This window comes from Grammomys surdaster, unplaced genomic scaffold (genome assembly GCF_004785775.1).
Source record: "Grammomys surdaster isolate TR1022 unplaced genomic scaffold, NIH_TR_1.0 126182, whole genome shotgun sequence".
In the NCBI taxonomy this organism is placed as follows: Eukaryota; Metazoa; Chordata; class Mammalia; order Rodentia; family Muridae; genus Grammomys; species Grammomys surdaster.
Window position 1 is genome coordinate 2,421,199 of NW_021620988.1, and position 20,311 is coordinate 2,441,509.

A 20,311-nucleotide genomic window follows, 5' to 3' on the forward strand; every position below is an offset into this window, starting at 1 on the left:
CTACAGAGCTAGCTTTCCTTACTCTTAAGTAAGAGTAAGAAATGCCTTAAATGTTTTATGGGGGGAAAAGAATCTTAAAACGGAACGTTCTCTTATCTTTGCCCAGCTTGATGTCCCATCAACAGCGTTCTTAAATGATGACCCTTTAGTCTCTTCTCTGACCTATCTCAGAAGCTGTAATTCACTGTATGGACACCTGGGCGGAGCCATTTACAGATTGCTCAGAAGAAAGTGTTCAGATGGTAGGCTATACTTTGCGTTAGTGGCCTATCTTCCACTCGGAAAATTATCAGTCATTAGAAAGCCCTATCGTGGTTGTACTGTCTGGGGTTGGTTTTGAACCTGGGGATCAAAGCCAGGCCCTTGTGCCCAGGACATAACCAGTCTCAACCACCAAGCTGAAATCCCAGCGAAACACATTCTTGATTTTCTGTTTTTGACATGAAGTCCCACTAGGTTTTCTATGCTGGCCTTTGAACTTCCTTCTGTCTGAGGAGGCTTAGTGGGCCTTCCTGATGACCTGACCTTCAGACAGATCTCAACTTCCAGCGTTCCTTGTAGACTGTGGTACCATAAAATTAGCACAATCTTCAACCATATTCTCTGGAATTCAGATCAAGGCAGAAGGCTTTGTTCTAAACACTACAGATCTGGTAAGCAGCCTGGGGGTTTTAATTAGCTTTCTTGGCAACCACATTAAACTATGCCCTGTTTCTTAGCAGCAACTACATGGTTGAGGAGTCAGATTTTATAACCCCAAAGTCTGCCATGTTCTACTGATGTTTTGTTTTGTTTCTGGGTTGTTGCTGTTGTTTCCTACACTGGAGATGGCTCCCAGTGCTCTGTGCATCCTGGGAAAGAGCTCTACACTGACTTTGCTTCCTCCAGGCCCCCACTGATGGGCTGATGACTTAGCATTTGAAAAGATCTTTAGAGATTTTGATTTTACTCCTAAAGATGTTATCATTTCATATTAGCTCTATGTCACCTGAAAATAGAATAAGCCTATGGTGGGTCTTTAGTCAAGCTAAGGGTTTTTTTGTTTTTCTAAATCTTATTTTTGTAGCACAAAACCACAAAGTCTTATGTATGTGAATAAAAACAAGAAGACTGATAAGTAAACAGTGTTTGGCTGTAATTCTTCAAATAGCTATAAACCAACTAAACACCCCTTGAGCTATTCTATTGTAGCAGCCCGGGTCCTGAACCTCCTTTGTACTTGGGAGAATTATTGGCCTTAGGATTGTTTTAGAAAACAGAAATAACAGTGGAAAGCCACAAATCCAAGAATATTTGGGCAGGAAAAATTGGCCTAGGTTAAGGGGTGGGGGTGGGGAAAAGAATGCAAAGCTGTGTGGATATGGAAGCAGGGTTGGATCTGGGAAGGGTTGATGGAGGGAAGGTAAATATAACCAAAACATGCACAAAGTTCTCAAAAAATTAATAATTAAGATAATGGTAAATTGCTTACTAGATAGAGGAAAATGTGGGCTCTCCCAGCACGCACGTAGCTAACATTTAGCAGTGTATTCTGGGTTCAGCCAAGAAGCTACGTGAGGCTTGAGTCAGGAGGTAGAGATGCAAAGAGATGGGAACTTTAAGGAGTCTGCTTGAGACTGGTGATGGCTGTATGCCGTTTGGAGGATATCAGCATCAGTGGGGTCATCCGGGCAAACTATGATGCTGTTTGGGTGTGGTTCTGGTATGTGACAGCTAAGCCTGGCTGCCTACCCCATTCAGGGGTATGTAAACCCCCATACTATTTAACTTGAGATTGCTTCTGTTATTTTTGACATAAATGGAAGTGACAGTTCATTGCTCCACCTCATCCCCAATGTCCTGGAGTGGCCGTATCAGATTCCCTCCAGAAATGTAAACACACAATGCAAATCGACTTCCCAAGTTTCTCAGCCAAATAAGTGCGTAAGCAAGGATGAAATAGTTGGCCTTTCCCTTTTTCATTTTGCTTTGAGACAGAGTCTTACTATGTAGCCAAGCTAGTCTCAAATTTGTAATCTTCCCGCCTCTGTCTCTCACAGAGCCAGGATTACCAGAATGTACCATTTCACCCAGCATTTACAGTTTGTCCTTGCTCCTCTTTCTAAGAGCTCACTCAAAAATAATGTAATCTTCTCTTTGGGAAACTTGCTAAAGATCAGCATCATGCTCACTAGCCAGTTTTCTAGAATCTGCCTCCCTTATCCTTTTGAAACATAAAATAAGGAAGCCACGATGCATTTCAGTATTGAAAGAATGCTTGCTTAACATACAAGAAGCCCTGGGTCTGAGCCCTGTCACTTCAGAAACCATATGGTGACACTCAGCTTTAATCCTGTTGCTTGAGATTCGAAGGTAAGAGCATCATGACTTCAAGGCCATCCTCAACTATTCAGTGTAATTGGAGGCCACTGTGTCTAAAAGACAGAAAAGAAAATTAGAATGACCTTCTTCCTATGTATTCTGGCTTTGGCATTTTATAATTCCTCGGAGATTATCCCAAAGATCCCCACATGTAAAGATTGTTAATTGTACCTGCAAATTCTCTCAACAGTCTGAAATCCTTTCTAGGGAAATATTCTCTTATAACTCTTCTTTATGTTGGTTTGTAGTTTTGTGTCTGAAGGGTATTTTCCCCACTCTGGGGAGGGAAAAGCAACACTCTGGGCCTGGGTGTCTGGGTGAGGTGCCCATAACCTGTTCTAGGATACACAACTCCTAAAAATGAGCTTCACTCTAAGCTGGATTAGACAGCAGAAGACACAGGCTTCAAGGAAGGAGTCAACCCTCGTGTCATGCCTTCTACCAAGGAAACACAACCCATCCTTACTTCTTGGCTGTCTCTGGCCACTGCAATTCAGATATCCTTAACCAATCAAGTAATGACAAGGATTTGAATAGGCTTGGTTCACACTCTCTGGGGACAGTATCATTCATTTATTCCTTGGCTAAGATGACAATAATTAATGAAAGGGGTTTTTTTGTTTGTTTGTTTGTTTGTTTGTTTGTTTTTTGAGACAGTTTCTCTGTGTAGCCCTGGCTGTCCTGGAACTCACTCTGTAGACCAGGCTAGCCTTGAACTCTCAAACTCAGAAATCCACCTGCCTCTGCCTCCCAAGTGCTGGGATTAAAGGCGTGCGACACCACCACCCGGCCTAATGAAAGGTTTTTAACTGGAAGATCTATATTAATTAGGGTTTCTATTGCTGTGAAGAGACACCATGACCATGGCAACTCTTATAGAGAAAATATTGAATTGTGGGTGGCTTATGGTTCAGAGGGTTTGTCCATTATGATCATAGCTGGAAGCATGGTGGCATGCACACAGACATGGTTCTGGAAAGGTAGCAGAGAGGCCTCATGTAGATTAGCAGGCAGCAGGAGGAGAGAATAACACTGGGCTTGAACATCTGAAGCGCAAATCCCACCCCTCTGTGACACACTTTCTCCAACAAGGACACACCTACAAATAGTGCCATTCCCTGTGGGCCCATGAGGCTATTTTTATTCAAACCACCACAAGGTACCATAGCCAGAAGAGAAGGGTCAACAATCTGAGATCAAACTTTGTAGTAGATACTGCCTCATTCCTGAATACCTTGGCCCCTTGGTGAGTTCTACTTTGTATTGGTGTGATAAAACAAGATGGCCAAAATCAACTTGGGGAAGAAATGGTTTATTTCATCTCACAAGACCCAATCACAGACCATCAGCAAGGGAAGTCAGGTAGAAACTCCTGTCAGGAGCCCGGAGGCATGAACTGAAGCAGAGACTATGAAAGAGTGTTGATAACTGGCTTTCTCTCCATGGTGTTCAAAGCCTGTTTTCTTACAGCTCCTAGGACCATCAGCTAAGGGGTGATGATCAGCAGACACAGTGGGCAGAGCCCTCCCACACTGCCGAGTCCCTCTTCACAGATGACTCTAGTTTGAGTCAAGTTGACCGAAACCTAACCTGTACTCACGGTTTGTGCAACCTCACTTGGCAATATCAGGCCATCCCATCATCTGTTCTTCACTGTATAGTGACATAGGACAAGATCTATTTAGAACTAGAGCTCCTGAGAACTCAGGGACAGATAAGAAGGGTGGAGAGAGAGAGAGCATCCAGGAAGATTGTCTTCAGAAATTCTTGTACTTTAGGGAGGCAGCTCCTGAACATTTGCTACCTGGAATGAAACTGTCTTATTTCTAATCATAGTTTAGGCCCAAAGGATCTGACTGTGGATTGATGTCTATATGCAAGTGAGGGCAGGCACAAAATAAGGTGAGAACCTATGATTGGTTACTGGAAAAGGAAGTCGAGTGGAGATTTTTAGAGATGGAAGAGAGAGGACAGAGAGAAGAAGGAAGGAAGATGGAGGAAGAGAAAGACATCCAGATTCTTCATGGCTTTAAATAGCCACAGGTAGCTATGAATATCTTATAAGGGATGGATAGTTACAGGACAATTTGTCTTATCTAGGTGGGCAATTTATATCAATATCAACTGACTCTGAGTTCATCATGTGGGCATTTTGTGGGACGAGAATTTACTGATACAAATCTGATGTATACATTACATGCGTCTAGAGTTTTGATTTTACCAGGTTACTGGGATTTGGGACCACTGACCACAGGGGATGGATGGCTGAGGATGTGAGCAGAATCCACAGCAAGAGAACTTCGAGATGGGCGGTCGCTGCTTGGGGCTAGCCATGAGGCAGCAGGGTCTCTGGGGCCCGAGAGTAGCCGGTGATAGTGCGGGATGGTGAATTTTTTAATATTTCCCACAACATCTGGCTGCCTTTGGTACCAACAGCTTTCCTCAGATCATCATCCACATCTATAAGATAACAAAGGAAAAACAAAACAACACCTCCAATCTAACCATTTCCCTGCTACTGCTACGGTTTCAAGCAGAATACACTTTATTTTAAGGGACTGTATTTAATTCCCATTGCCAAACACACAAGCTTCCCTGTGGTAGTTTGAACGGGAATGGCCCCCATAGGCTCATGTGTCTGATTCCTTGTTCATTAAAGAGTGGCACTAATTGACAGGGATCAGGAGGCATGGCCTTGCTAGAGTAGGTGTGGTCTTGTAGGTGTGGAGTAGGTGTGGAGTAGGTGTGGAGGAAGTGTCACAGGGAGTGAGCTTTGTGGCCCCAAGCCAGGTTCAATGGCTCTCTCTTCCTGATGACTGTGGATTCAAACGTAGAACTCTTAACTTCTCCAACACCATGTCTGCCTGCATGCTGCCATGCTTCCCACCATGATGATAATGGACTAAACCTCTGAACTATAAGCAAGACCCAATTAGATGCTTTTTTTTTTTAAATAAGAGTTGCTGTGGTCATGATGTCTCTTCATAGCAATAAAACACTAAGACACCCCTTTAGGACAGAGGACCTCTGAGCTGCCAGTGGCTCATTCAAACATACTATGGGCAAAAATAAACAAACACAAAACCACAGAATTGTTTAAAGAAAAAGAAAAATTATTTTTAGAAGTTCACATGTATTTCTGATAGCCTACAACTCACTGTGTAGCAAAATAATGACTTGAACATCGAAAACCCCAGCCTCTACCTGCCAAGGGCTGGTATTTTAGGAATGTGCCCTCATGCTTAGTCTATATGACAGAACCCAAGGCTTTAATGCATGCTAGGCAAGCACTCTGCCAAGAGAGCTGCATCCTTAGCCCCCAAGTTTATTTTTAATGAGTAATTACAAAAGAAAAAGAGCAAGAGTCTCCAAATACTCTCCCTGAAGTGTTCTTCAAAACCTTCATCACCCAAGGGAAGGGGATGGGAGCTGAGCCTGGGCAGTTGAACCGGCACCCAATCTGTGCAACAGCGTTCCACCCTCCACCCTGAGTTAGTGTTGCAGCATTGTGGTAAAACAGTTGAGGCAAATACACACACACACACACACAGAGTATATATACATATATGTATACGTATGAAACTGTGTATGTATATGTGTATATATACATGTATATCTTTAATTTTATTTATTCGTGTATGTATGAATACTTTGTCTGCATGTACTTATGTGCACCACACATATGCCTGGTGCCCATGGAGTCATGGATGATTGTGAGCTGGGAACTGAACACAAGTCCTCTTCAAGAGTATTCAGTGCTCTGAGCTGCTCTCTCTAGCACCTCGCTCCCCTCAGTGCTTTCTGATAGGTAACAAAGTGGAAATATCATTCAGGAAAGGTTTGGAAGAGAAAGGATGTTTATTTTATAATGACTAGTGGTGGCCAGGAAGCAGAAAGAGACAGGAAGAGAACAAAGGAAGATTCTTCACTTTAAGGTATGTCCTCTGTGACTTAATTCTACCAACTCTGCGCTCACCTGCTAACAACCCAATCAGTTTGAACCCATCAATAGATAATTAATTCACTGACTCAGTCAGCTCCTTGATGGGCCAATCACTTCTCAAGGTTTGGGTGCCAAGCCCTCAGCACAGTAGCTTGTTTGTTTGTTTGTTTGAAGACATGTTTTCTCTGTGTGTAGACCTGGCTGTCCTAGAACTTGCTTTGCAGACCAGGCTGGCTTTGAACTCACAGAGATCTACTCCTCTGTTTCACAAGTGCTGGGACTGAAGGCATGCACCACCATGCCTAGGATGCATCTTATCTAAACCACTGTACTAGCTAACCCTTCATAGGTTGCTTCTCCCAGAATCCTCTGGCTGCCCCTTCCTTTGTCAGGAGTGTTAGTAACTGATTAACCCAGGCAGAAGAAAGAAGTCAAAAGTGTGTCGCTGGTGAAGTTCTTGAGTCCTCGCCTATGACTCAGTTGATCTTCCGATATTTGTACAATGCGAGAGCCACAAATGCGTGCTGGCTTTAACTTGCTAACTTTGCAGATCAGAAAAGGATGTTCCAATTCCTAGGACATCCATCTTCCGTGCAAGGAGAAATAAGCAGTTCCAGTAGTCTTCATTTTCATCCTGTCAGAAAAGGACCATTTTCAAAAATCATCCCATGTTCTTCATCCCAAGAAATCGGCAACAGCAGCTCTAACAGAGCTCACCAGCCCCCTAGAATCAACAACAACGTGTGTTCCCTCCCTCCCAGTGGCCAGATGCCCAGAAGGAGAGATGTAATATAAGAAGCAGAGAAAATTATTAGAGATGGAAAAAAATCACATAAATACAGTGACCGGCCAAGATTCCGACCCAAATAAAAACTGGGGATGCTTTAAGTGTTTGCAGCAGCAAGGGTCTGCTACAGTTGCTGCTTGAACAGAATGCAAGTACTTAGCATTAGCACGCATCGTAGAACAACACTGTAAGCCAGGGTGAAATGTGCCCTTTCTCAGAAATGAACTTACTTCACACACACACACACACACACACACACATACACACACACCACACATACACAATGTAAGGAAAAATCATTGTCCTATTTAGACATCAAGCATCATGCTGTGTTCAGTGGGAGTTTTATGTGATTTTTAAAGACAACCTTTCAATGTGTTAACCCCTCGTGACCTGCAGGCAGGATTTACACGTCACTGCACAATCACATTATGAGAAGATCACAGAAATTGCATTTCAACAGGGAATGGGCCTGCAAGGTCCCTGAACTTTTTTCCAGAGGAGGAATCATAGTGTTTTTTTGTTTTTTGTTTTTTTTGTTTTGGTTTTCCTTAAACAGAAGAAATTAATAATAAGAGGGTCGGGGTGGCTGCCAAGAACTGCTTGGCTTGCTTCCACTGTCTTCTGCACAGACTCTCTCAAAAACGGGGCATCCCACCTAGGGATCTGGAGAAGAGACCAGAAAGTAGGAAGCCTTGTTTCCTTCTTCTCTCTACCAAAAGGAAGGTCACTTAAACCTTCTGCTGCATGGCTCACCTTGATGGACTCTTCCTGTCCTGGTTCTCCAGAGAGCATGCTCTCACTGCCCAGTCTTCATGCTGCTGCTGTTCTGAAACCATTTCAAACTGTCGCCATTATCCACCTACCTAAGCACACTCTTTTTACAAAGTGTGTGTGTGTGTGTGTGTGTGTGTGTGTGTTTCTACAGAGGCCAGAAAGAAACACCAGATTCCCCTGAAGCTGAAGGTGCAGGCAGTTGTGAGTTGCCCAGTGTGGCCTCTGGGAGCTGAACTTGGGCCCTCTGGAAGAGCAAAACGCACCCTTAACTGCTACACCCCTGTGATTTTTCACTTGAGATAAGGGCTCACGTAGCCAAGGCTATCCTCACACTCCATATATTGCTGAGGATGACCTTAAGCTTCTGGTTCTCTTGAAGCTTAGAGACCTCCTCAGGGCTGGCATTACAAGGGTCCACCATCACTTCCTGTTTATGTATTGTGGGAGGCTGAATTCAGGGCCTTGTGCATGTTAGACAAGCACTCTACCAACTGAGCTACACCCAAGTCCCTATACAGCCTTCTATTTTAAAGTTAGGAGTTCTGTCACCCCACACAAATGCAATTTCACGTGTTTTGCTTTATACAAGATATTTAGTTTCAGCCCCCAGCATCGTTCAACCACAATATTTCTAAAATAAAACCTACCCTAAAAACATATTTCTTATACCACCCTTATAACTGTTTCAAAGAACCCCATTATTGCCACAGCTTTTTTATACGAAATTTAGTGTCAAATTGATTTATATTTTGGTTTGTTTTCATAGACATGGTCTCACGGTATAGCCCAGGCTAGCTTTGAACTCACATTCCTGCCTCAGCCTTGGAAATATTGGAGTTATAGATATGTGCCAGAATCCTCAATTTATTTGTGTTTAATCTCCTGCATTTCCTATAGTCACTCAGCCACGAATCTCGACCGGTTCTCATTCTAAAACATGCCTCTTTCTGTTGTTTTTTAAACAAAATCCAATTTTTCAATTTTATCATTGAAGACTTGGGAGCCAGATCCTAGCTCAGAGAGGCAGACAAAGCACCTAGCTGACCTTCCTCCTCAGCCAACATCCCAAAAGCAAGTTCTCCTTCTCTATGTCATCTCAAGACCCCTTCAAACTCAATGTCCCTCCTTTCTACTTCCTGTGTGTCTCTCTATCCATCTTCCCGACTTCCTCCTACTCTGTGGTTTTTTTTCCTATGTTCACTCCCTGTCAACTGGTTGCTTGCTCTGCCTCTTGACCTATGGTTGACTTTATGTAATACTGTTTACAGTAAACAGAAAGCTCTTGGATTAAAGGTCTGTGTTAGGGCTGAGCCACACCACAACTAGAAACAGGGTTTTTTGTTGTTGTTGTTGTTTGTCTTTGTTTTTTTTTTCTAGTAAATAACAAAATCTCAGGTTTCACAATGTGATCAAATATCCTGCACCATCTTCCAGTTCTACTCATGCCTGTTCATCCTTGCATGGTACTCTATAGCTCCCACCCTGTCTGAAGTTCTAAGTCCTCAGCATCACTGCGTGCTCTTCATCACTCTTCCTCAGGTTAGCTGCTCTCCTGTGCTTTCTAGGTCTCTATTAGGAAACTTGCCAGGCATCAAGATGAAACTTCTGCTTGGCAGCAGGCATGACAAGCATGGCAGGCATGGCAGGCATGGTGCTGGAAAAGTAATTGACAGTTCTACAACCTGATCCGATGGCAGAGAGAAGAAGAGTAACACTGGGCCTGGCTTGAACTTTTGAACCCTTAAAGCCCACCTCCAGTAACCTACTTTCTCCACAAGGCCACACTCCTAATCCTTTTCGTCCTATGAAAGAGTTCCACACTCTGGTGACTAAACATTCAGATATATGAGCCTGTGGGGGCCATTCTTATTTAAAGCTCCACAGTGCTCATAGCGTTATTGGCCTTGGAGTAGGTACTACACTTATAGTCTTCACCTTGAAGTTATGGGAATGACACATTGCTTTCTAATGTGATGTTTTTCTTCCTCTCGAAAGGCCACATGTATCCCAGGCTGTCTTTGAACTTCCTATGTAGTCAAGAATGACCCAAACTTCTGATTCACGTATTTCTTCCCTCCTAATGCTGGAATTTCAGGTGCGTACTGCCATGCCCAGTTTATGCTGCACTGGGGACTGGACCCAGGGCTTGGTGAATGCTAGGTAAATACTCTGCCTCCTTTCCTCACTCTCTCCTTTCCTTCCTTTTTTCTTTTCTCCCTTCCTCCCTCCCTCCATCCTTCCCTTCATCTTTCCCTCCCTTTCTTTTTTCTTCCTTTCCCCCTCCCTCCTTTTCTTCCTTCTTTCCTTCCTTCCCTCTAGTACTTTCTTCCTGTTATTTTTTTTCCTTGCTGGAAACTGAACATAACCCCAGAACTGGACTCATCTTGCCAGTGAGACACCACTTGAACTCTAATGCTTCTTACAGTTTTAAGTTCATATTGCCTCCTTGTCATCTGGAGGACAAGGACCGTGTCCTTGTTTTTGCTTATCTCTTCTTGTGAGTCTATTGATTTTTCTCCAATCCATATCTATTTTTACTTTTCCATCTTAATGCTTACATTCTGGCAAGTCATCTCCAACCTTTTGTGAGGTAAAAAAGTGTTTCTGGGAAAGCAAGGTGGCTCAGCCCTGGTGACTCAGTTTGGGACTCACATAGTGGAAGAAGAGACTCACATCCTGCTAGCTCCTCTCTCTCTCTCTCTCTCTCTCTCTCTCTCTCTCTCTCTCTCTCTCCTCCTTCCCCTCTTTCATACACACACACATACACACACACAATTACACTCAGATGAATGCATATACACACATACTATAAGTATATGTCACTAAAATACTTCAAGTATTTCTCCTGTGTCTTCATAGCAGTCCTTACCTATGTTAGCTAAACAAACAGTGACATCAGAAAACTCAGTCAATATATTTGAAACATAGTAATGCACATGTGAATTTATCTCGGGCAAATAAAAAAAAACCTTTAAGTTCTATAAGAATCTGGATGTAGCTAGGCCTGGTGGCACACCCCTTTAATCTCAGCACTCAGAAGGCAGAGGCAGACAGATCTCTATGAGTTTGAGGCTGGCTTGGAACTGGGCCCAGACTGATAGCACTCATTTATAATCTCGGTCTCGGTTATGGGAAGGAGCTGAGAATTCAAGGCAAGTCTGGAACACACAGTAAGACATTGTCTCAAAAAAATTAAAACAACAAAGACAACCACCCACCCACCACCTTCCGTCTACACAGGGAACTTAAGGGGAACAGCTGGGAGTGTCCCATTTCTAAACAGGGACATTCATTTATGGACGAGTCCACAGCACACTAAGCTCTGTTACCCAAAATAGTTACCAATGAGAGTGTGGAGGACCTGGGGAGAGGGGGAGGCAGAGAAGACAGACAAAGATGGTGACATAAGAAGAAATGGAGGCAGTAATGTATACCAAGTCTTTTAAGAAGAAACTGCATTTTCTGGAATATGGCTGTGGTGGTTTGAGTATGCTTGACCCTGGGAGTGGCTCTATTAGGAAGTGTGGCCTTGTTGGAGGAAGTGTGTCACTTTGGGGATGGGCTTTGAGACCCTTCCCCTAGCTGCCTAGAAGCCAATTCTCTCCTGAATATGGTTAGATCAAGATGCAGAACTTTCTGATCCTTCTCTAGTACCATGTCTGCCTGCATGCTGCCATGCCTCCTGCCATGATGATAATGGACTAAATCTCTGACACTATAAAACCAGACCCAATTAAGTGTTGTCCCAATATAAGAGTTGCCTTGGTCATGAAAACCCTAAGACAATGGGAAAGGTCACGACCAAAGGCTATTGGTCTGATTCTAAAATTATAAATCTGCTCTCTTTAGTTCTAAGTCACTGGGTGAACTCAGCTGGCAGGAAGAGACCACGACAACCTCTCTCCTCCCACGATCCCTCATTCTCAAATCTTCACTGAGTCAGGCTTTATTATAAGCCCTGGATGATACTATGCCAATCCCACAATGTGTCTTGGGCAAAGAAATCACAGGAAAGAATCGTTTCAGCTTAAAGGGTAGGAACTCAATCTGGACTTTGATTTCTGTAAACCATTACCACATCACAGGAATCCACAATTGCTACTCCTGGAGAGTGAGCCAGTGGTGTGGCTATCTATGGAGGCTGCCCTCTTGCCGTGGTGGCTGAGCAGGAGAAGGGGAGGCAGCCAGCTGGACAAACCTCTGTAGACACAGCAGAGCTTTCTCCCTGCAGTCAGGAATGAAAGATTCTGCCCTTCTTTTCTCAGGCTCCTGTCCTTGCACGTTGCTATTTTTCATGGGCTTGGCTGTTTGAATGCCCTGGGGGCCAATTTAATAAATGAGGCACTTTCAAGCACTAGGTTCCTAAATTCCTTTCTTTATCCATTGCTTTTTGCTGCGCAGAGGAGGGTTTCAACAGCAGAGGTGGTCTTTTGTGATGCAGAGCCTCGAAAGCCTGCATGCTTTTGCATAAAAAGACCCACAGGCCTTGGTGGCACTATTACTGCATATCTAAACCATAAAAGGGGTTTTTACTCACAGAATCCCTGCCACCACACCAATTCCAAATGAGAAATTAGAGTCACTTTATTTATCCGTGTGTGCGTGTGTGTGTGTGTGTGTGTGTGTGTGTGTGTGTGTGCCTGGTGCATGCTAAGTCTGTGCTGTACCACAGAGCTTAGAGAGAGCCAGAGTCAATCCTTAACCTGGAGTGGTTTGGGTTTTTTTGTTTTGTTTTGTTTTGTTTTTTGTTTTTTTTTTAACAAAACCTTGGTAGGAAAGGGAAAATAAAGAGGAATTACAAATTAAACCATGGGGGATGGTTGAATTAGCTTGTATTAAAGAGTGAGCTGGCAGCACCATCAACCTTTACAGCCATAAGGGATTTGTTGAATGTGCATTCGTGATATAATTTATAAGGAAATTGGTGTTACTCCAAAGGACATTTTTTGCTTTATGTGTTGTAGCACCCTTGAGTGAGAGAGAGAGAGAGAGAGAGAGAGAGAGAGAGAGAGAGAGAGAGGTAATTCCATTAAGCTTTCAATTTCCACTGGCAAAAGGAATGAACTAGATAGGATTGGGAGATAAGGTGCTGGCAGCTGGCCTTCACTCCGCTGACCTTGCTCCAGGGGTCGGGAATAAGAATCCGAGTCTTTGTGCCAGAGATGTCACACCATGTTTAATTAGAGGGCTGAAGTGCCATTGTTCTCCCTCTGTAAGCCCCATCTCAATTTGCTGAGAAAATGTCCATTCTGTTCACAGTGGGCAGATCATGTGATCATCAGCCCGGAGAGGCCCATGCTCATTCTGGGGCTCTCGGGGACCAAAGATCATTGTGAATGTGAAACTCGGGACATTCGGGAAGAGATATGACCTGACATTTGCAGAACTGTCCGTCTGTGTCTGTTTGGATGTCCACAGTCCATTTAGACAGAGCGCAGGGCTTTAGGAATAGATGTCACCGTTTCTTCCCCACCCCAGGTTTTTAAAATTACAATTTATTTATTAATGCATAGGTGAGGGAATGTGTCATTGCACATATGTGGAGGTCAGAGGACATTACAGGAGTGTGTTCTCTCCTTCTGCCACAGCGGGGCTTAGGATGACTCAGGTCACCAGGCTTGGTGGCTGGGCCTCTACCTGGCTGAGCTATAGTAACCCCCCCCACCCCCATCCCACTCCAGTTCTCTTCTTAAACAGGGTTCCTATGTTTGTTTGCAGAGCACATGGGGAGGAAGAAACTCTCTAAACTTAAACTGTCTTTGAGCTAAAGTGAGAGCTCAGCATGGAGCACGTTTCTAGCATGTGAGAGGTGTATGTCTCATCCCAGTAACACACACACACTCGTACACACCCACACAGGAAAACACACACAGGTACATGCACACACATGCATGCACACAAACAAACACGTCCACACCCACACACACATACATGTGCACACACGCACACACATGTACATACCCACACACACATACATGTGTACACACGCACACACTCAAAGTCATGCGCAACTTTCAATGTTTGCACATATCTGGGTGGGTATGTAGCACATCCGCTTCTGTAATCCTTACTGTCTACATTGGTTGGGTGAGGAATTTAGCTCAGTTGCTAAATCAGTTGAGGGGTACCAGTGAGCCCCTGAATTCAAACCTCTAGCAATGTGAAACTTTGAAAATGCATCAATTGACATGTTTCTAAAAGTAGCTGCATACAGGATATGTTTTGTTTTTTTCCTAACTCAAGCAATATCTTAAGAGTTTTATAATGAGTTTGCATATAACTGGTTAGCATACTTCAGAGGCAGAGGCAGGACAATTCCATGTCTGAGGCCAGCCTGAGCAAATTAGGTAGATGTGTCTCATAATAAAACTGAAAAGGCTGGAGACAAAGTGTGATGGTTTGTATATGCCTGGCCCAGGGATATTAGAAGGTGTGGCCCTGTTGGAGTAGATGTGTCACTGTGGGCATGGGCTTTAAGACCCTCATCCTAGTTGCCTGGAAGTCAGTATTCTGCTAGCAGCCTTCAGATGAAGCTGTAGAACTCTCAGCTCTTCCTGCACCATGCCTGCCTGGATGATGTCATGTTCCTGCCTTGATGATAATGAACAGAACCTCTGAACCTGTAAGCCAGCCCCAATGAAATGTTGTCACTTGTAAGAGTTGCCTTGGTCATGGTGTCTGTTCACAGCAGTACAACCCTAACTAAGACATGAAGCTCACTAGTAGGGTGCTTATGTAGCATTTGTGAGACCCTGAGTACAACACTTCCCCGGCCCCCAATCACACACACACACACACACACACACACACACACACACACACACACACAAATTAGCTGTATTCACTAAAACTGAACTGTCCAGTTCTGCAGGTATTCACACTGTGGGTATTTAAATCTGCATTAGTTAAATAAAGTCTAATTAGAAATCGGGTTCTGCAGTTTGGGTAGCCACATTAAAGCCTCTATAGCCATGTGTGGCAACTCACACATAAAAAGGACATATTTAACAATTTTTTAAAAATTAGAGAAGAGTCAAGTTGTTTCTAATATGTTACTAATATATATAAAATACTGTAGTTTGGTCATGACTTTTGAGCCCCAGAAACAGGATAGTGAATTCCAGGCTAGCCTGGGCTACTTAGCAAGACTCTATCTCCAAAACAAATAACAAGACTTCTGAATATGTGGTGTCATTTACATTTGTAATTTTGATACTGAGTATTTTTGATTTTTCCAATAGAATGATTTTAACTATAAAACTCCCCATTTTATATATGAAAAGTAATCTCATATTTTTAATGTGCATTTTTACAAGGAATAAGCCTTTAATTCTCTCTCTCTCTCTCTCTCTCTCTCTCTCTCTCTCTCTCTCTCTCTCCCCCTCCCTTATAGATATTTTTTCTTTTTTATTGAAAATATATTTTTTTCCATTATTTTATCCTGATTACAGTATTGCTCCCTCTATGCCTCCTAGTTCCTTCCCACCTCCCCTCCCTTCTGGATCCACTCTCTTTCTGTCTCTCATTAGAAAATAAACAAGTTTCTAAGGAATAAGAATAGAATAGAATAGAATAGAATAGAATAGAATAGAATAGAATAGAATAGAATAGAATAGAATAGAATAAACAAAAATTAACACAACAGAATTGTACAAAACAAACAACCAGAAGGAAAAGAGCTCAGGAGAAGGAACAAGAAACAGAGACCCACTCATCCACACATTCAGCAATCCCATAAAATCGCTATACCAGAAGCCATCATGTATACACAGGGGACCTGGTGCAGGCCACTTGTTTGCTGCCTTGGATCCCTGTAAGTTCATCGTATAAGCTTTGCTCAGTTGATCTAGAGGGCCTTGTTCTCCTGGGATCCACCATCCCCTCTGGCTTTTATACTTTTTTTTGGTCTCCTCTTCCGCAAGATTCCCTGAGATCTGAGGGAAGGGATTTAATGCAGACATCCCATTTAGGGAGGAGTCTTCTAAGGACTCTCATTCTCTGTGTAGTGTCTGGCTGTGGATCTCTGTAGTTGTTCCCATCTGCTGCAGAAGGAAGCTTCTCTGATGATGGCTGAGCAAGGCACTGAACTATATAAACCACTGAATGTACCTGAATGTCATTAGGAGTTATTTATTGCTGTTATTATTATTTATTTTAGAATTGGTAATATTTGCCTTTACCCTAGTCTCTGGGCTATCTAGTTTCAGATTCTTTGTCACCCATGCAGGATTGGGCATGGGGTCTGACTTGAGGAGTGGGTCTTGAGTCAAATCAGATATCGCTTGGTTACTCCCCCAAGCTTTGTGCCACCATTGCGCGGGCACAGCTTGCTGGGCAGACGCCATTGTAGATCAAACAGTTTGTGGCTGGGTTGGTGTTTACATTTCTCTTTGGTAGCCTGAAGAGTGGCCTCCTGTACCAATGACACTAGAATGTAGGGGTTGAAGGCTCTGTGTACCTCGACTTCTCCATGGTCAATGAGTTATGTGGGCATTGTCTTCAGCAGTGGGGTCTTGCTGTCAGTTTGTGGAGAACAACCCATAGTCTCGGCAACAGCTTGGGTTGTTTGAGGACCGCTTTGGCCAACAACTCAAATTAGATGTAAAACATTCCTAGAACTGGAAGGTTCATCTGGTGACAAGAGATGGCCAGTTGGTACTTTATCTCCATTATTTGGTGATGTCATTTAGATTGCCTCATACACGTATATATTTTAGATAGCTTCTACTGTATAAGGATCCCTCCCCCATATTACCCCTCAAATGGCCCTTAATTTTAGGTGTTTCTCCCCATAATCTCTGTGTTAGGATGGTTCAGCATCTTAAAGGAGGAAAGAAAGAGAGAGAGAGAGAGAGAGAGAGAGAGAGAGAGAGAGAGAGAGAGAAAGGAGAGAAAGAATGGGATAACTTAAGAGATGTTCCTGGATAAAGCTGCTTGCCACATCAAGTCTAACGATCTAAGTTTAATGGTTGGAACCCATATAATTGAATGAGAGGAGAGAACAGACTTTCATGAATTGATCTTTGATTTCCATAGGCACACTGTTGCTTGGGCAGACACACAGACACACAGTCTCTCTCTCTCTCTCTCTCTCTCTCTCTCTCTCTCTCTCTCTCTCTCTCTCTCTCTCTCTCCCCTGGGTTTGTTAGAAATTGCTCTTTTAAAGGGTCAAGCAGTTTCTGATATACCCAAGGTGCTGTGGGAACAAGCACTTGATATACAAACTAACCAACCCCCATAAGCACTAGATCTCTACTCAGGGGCACCCCAGCATTCCTTCGTCTTCATTGCCCAGGGCCAGGTGCCAGGCATCCAGAGACCACCCTAGCAGCCTAAAGCTGATGAAATTACTTGAACTGTTCATCCTGTCCAACTTGGATTTCCTGCAAAAATCCAGTCCAATCCAATCCAATCATGGCCTAAATATTCCCTTATTCCTCTCTTCTACCTCCTGAACAGTCTGAGGTGTGTGTGTGTGTGTGTGTGTTTGTATGTGTGTGTGTTGTTTTTAAATATTTTTCCTTTAATGGCCTTGAGTGTTGCATCCTGCTTCTTGAACTCTCCAGAGACTGTGAGTAAAGTAAGCAAGGCTTCCCTGGGCTTCTCTAGGTTATTCTTGTAGCAGTTTCTGAATGAACCACTCATAAAAACACAAAGTATGGCTCAGGATCGTTGCTGAACTATAGTCATCCCAGCTATATGTATACTTGAAGAGGAGGGAAGGAAGGAGCAAGTACACAAAATGACAAGGGATATGTGCCTAATCCAAGGATACTCTTAACACAGTCTGCTGTTTTTAAAACTTCAGCTCATATCAGCAAGAGCCCAGTAGAACAGGGCATGATGGTCTATGCCTACAATCCTGGCACAGGAGCGGCTGAAGCAGCAAGATCCCAAGTTTGAGGCCAGCCTGGGCTATACATCCATTCCATGCCTACCATGAGGACAACCAAAGCTATCGAGGAAGTCAGCTGTTTCTAAATTGAAGGAGAACTGCAGAATGAACTTTGAAAGTAACCCAGATTCTAGTTAATACCAGAGGAGAAAAGGTAAGAGACGAAGGCAGTTTCTGTCCCATGCTGTTCGTTTTTGCTTTCTTTTTTTTTTCTTTTTCTTACGCATAGCTCTTTACATGTGCAGGATTGTATCTGCTATAGGAAATAGGAACTGCAGCACCGGTTCTCAACCTTCCTAATGCTGCAACCCTTTAATACAGTTCCTCATGTTGTGCTGACCCCTCCCTCCCAACCATAAATTACCTTTGTTGCTACCTCATAATTGTAATTTTGCTACCTTTATGAATCATAATGAATATTCATGTTTCCTAGTGGTCTTAGGCAACCCCTGTGGAAGGGTCATTCAACCCCCAAAGGGGTCGTGGACCCACAGGTTAAGAGCCAGTGAACAGCCAGGCAGTGGTGGCACTTGGGAGGCAGAGGCGGGTGGATTTCTGAGTTCGAGGCCAGCCTGGTCTACAGAGTGAGTTCGAGGACAGCCAGGGCTATACAGAGAAACCCTGTCTCAAAAAAACAAAACAAAACAAAACAAAAGAAAACAAAACAAAACAAAAAAGAGCCAGTGAACTGAGTTTTCCCCATTATTCTTTTGATTTTGGTTGTGGTGTTTTATCATGTAGATTATCAAATACTCTGTAGTTGAATTAACTACTTTTTCACCTTTATAAGCATTCCTCCTTGAAAGCTTCAACTCCAAGGTCAGCAACCTCTTAGAACCATTTTTTTTTTTTAAAATCTAAAGTGAAAGCAATAGCAGCACTATGAGGCTCGCTGACTGGAGTTAGGATAATTCCCTTATCTCTGGAGACTAAATATTACTTAATACTACTTAGTCTAATCCTGTACAAATGTACAGAATGGGGACTCAAAGATTAATGTTAGCTGCTGTCCCCTCCACATCATTACCAGAAGCCCTGATCCTTGTGTGAGACAAGAACCCACCCTGCGCAAGATCTGTATGGTGTTCTGAAATGGAAATCTAAACAGCTAAGTCGGAATCTTCTGACGGTCGATATGTGAACCATGTAGGTGTCAGGAGTGCCAACTTCCTCATAGAGTCAAAACCCTATATAGAACTTTCCGAAGACCAATAGCTTACAGTCAACTGGGAGCCTCACTGCAGATATCAACAGTCAACTAGCACATATGTTGCATGTTACATACTGTGAAAAATACATGAGACCACTGTGGGCCATCACTGTTGACTACTGCTCACTACTTTCTGGCAAGAGGAAGGCTCACGTGTTGATCATGTGCTCACATGGTGACTAAGCAGGCGTTTCAACTCCTGGGCACACTGCGACACTGGCGGCCACTGGATCAATGCAACATCCACTGTGGACACTTTTATGCAGTTATAGTTAATTCTGCATCTTATGTCTGTCTATAAACATGTCTCCTGTGGGTTTTTTTTTCTTTGTGTTTCTTCATTTCAGCTGCAAATAGTACCTTGGACTGTCTGTGTTTGTGTAAGTTTGATAAAATTTTAACTTTTAAAATAACAGATCTGTGTGTATTTTATGATAATAAATGATAGTAATGATACTGTTATCACCATATATGGTATGCTTTTTGGTTTTGCTTGTCATTGCTAGGTTTTATGGTCTGTCTTTTATGTCCCTCCCCGCAAAACTGTTACAAATCTCTAAATCTTGTATCTACAGGGACCTGCCCAGTTCAGAACTTCGTCGTTCAAGGGTTAACTGTAATAGAAATCACAGCATATATTAAAACTGTTACTGTTTACTTTGGCTGGTCACTACTCAGTCAAATAGCTCCTTCCTGTGTCTGCTGATAAGGGCCTGTGGGACCGGCAGAGCAAAGTCCTCAGCACTCTCCACAGTCTGGATCCACGGCGGAAGAGGGGGGTCGCAGGGGGACACTCCCCTTTGCCTAACTTGGACCCTGGCTAATCTTGTCTGTAAGTATACTCCAGTTTATTTTCAGAAGCAGACAGGTTCCCTTTCTTGAAGTATTTTCAGTTGGACCCTACTTGATAAGGCCAGTTTAATTGGTTTACAACACATTTAAAAAAAAAAAAAGAAAAACTTCATAGGAGCCAGCAAGACTGTTCAGTGGGAAAACTTGCTGGGTAAACATGATTCAAGTTAGACACCCAGAAGACACAGTGGGAGAAGTGATTCCTGATCACTGTGCATGTCTCCTGCATCGTGTGTAGTAGTAGGGTAGTAGTAACAGCAGTAGTAAAGGTTTAGATGGCTTAGGAGGTAAAGGTGTTCACTATCCAAGCCTGCCAACCTGAGTTCAATCCCTGAAACCCCTGTGAAGGTAGGAGAAAACTAATTCCACAAACTTGTCCTTTGACTTCCATATGTATGCTGTGGTATGCATACTACATATATACCACACAACACACACAACACACACACACACACACACACACACACACACACACACACACACACA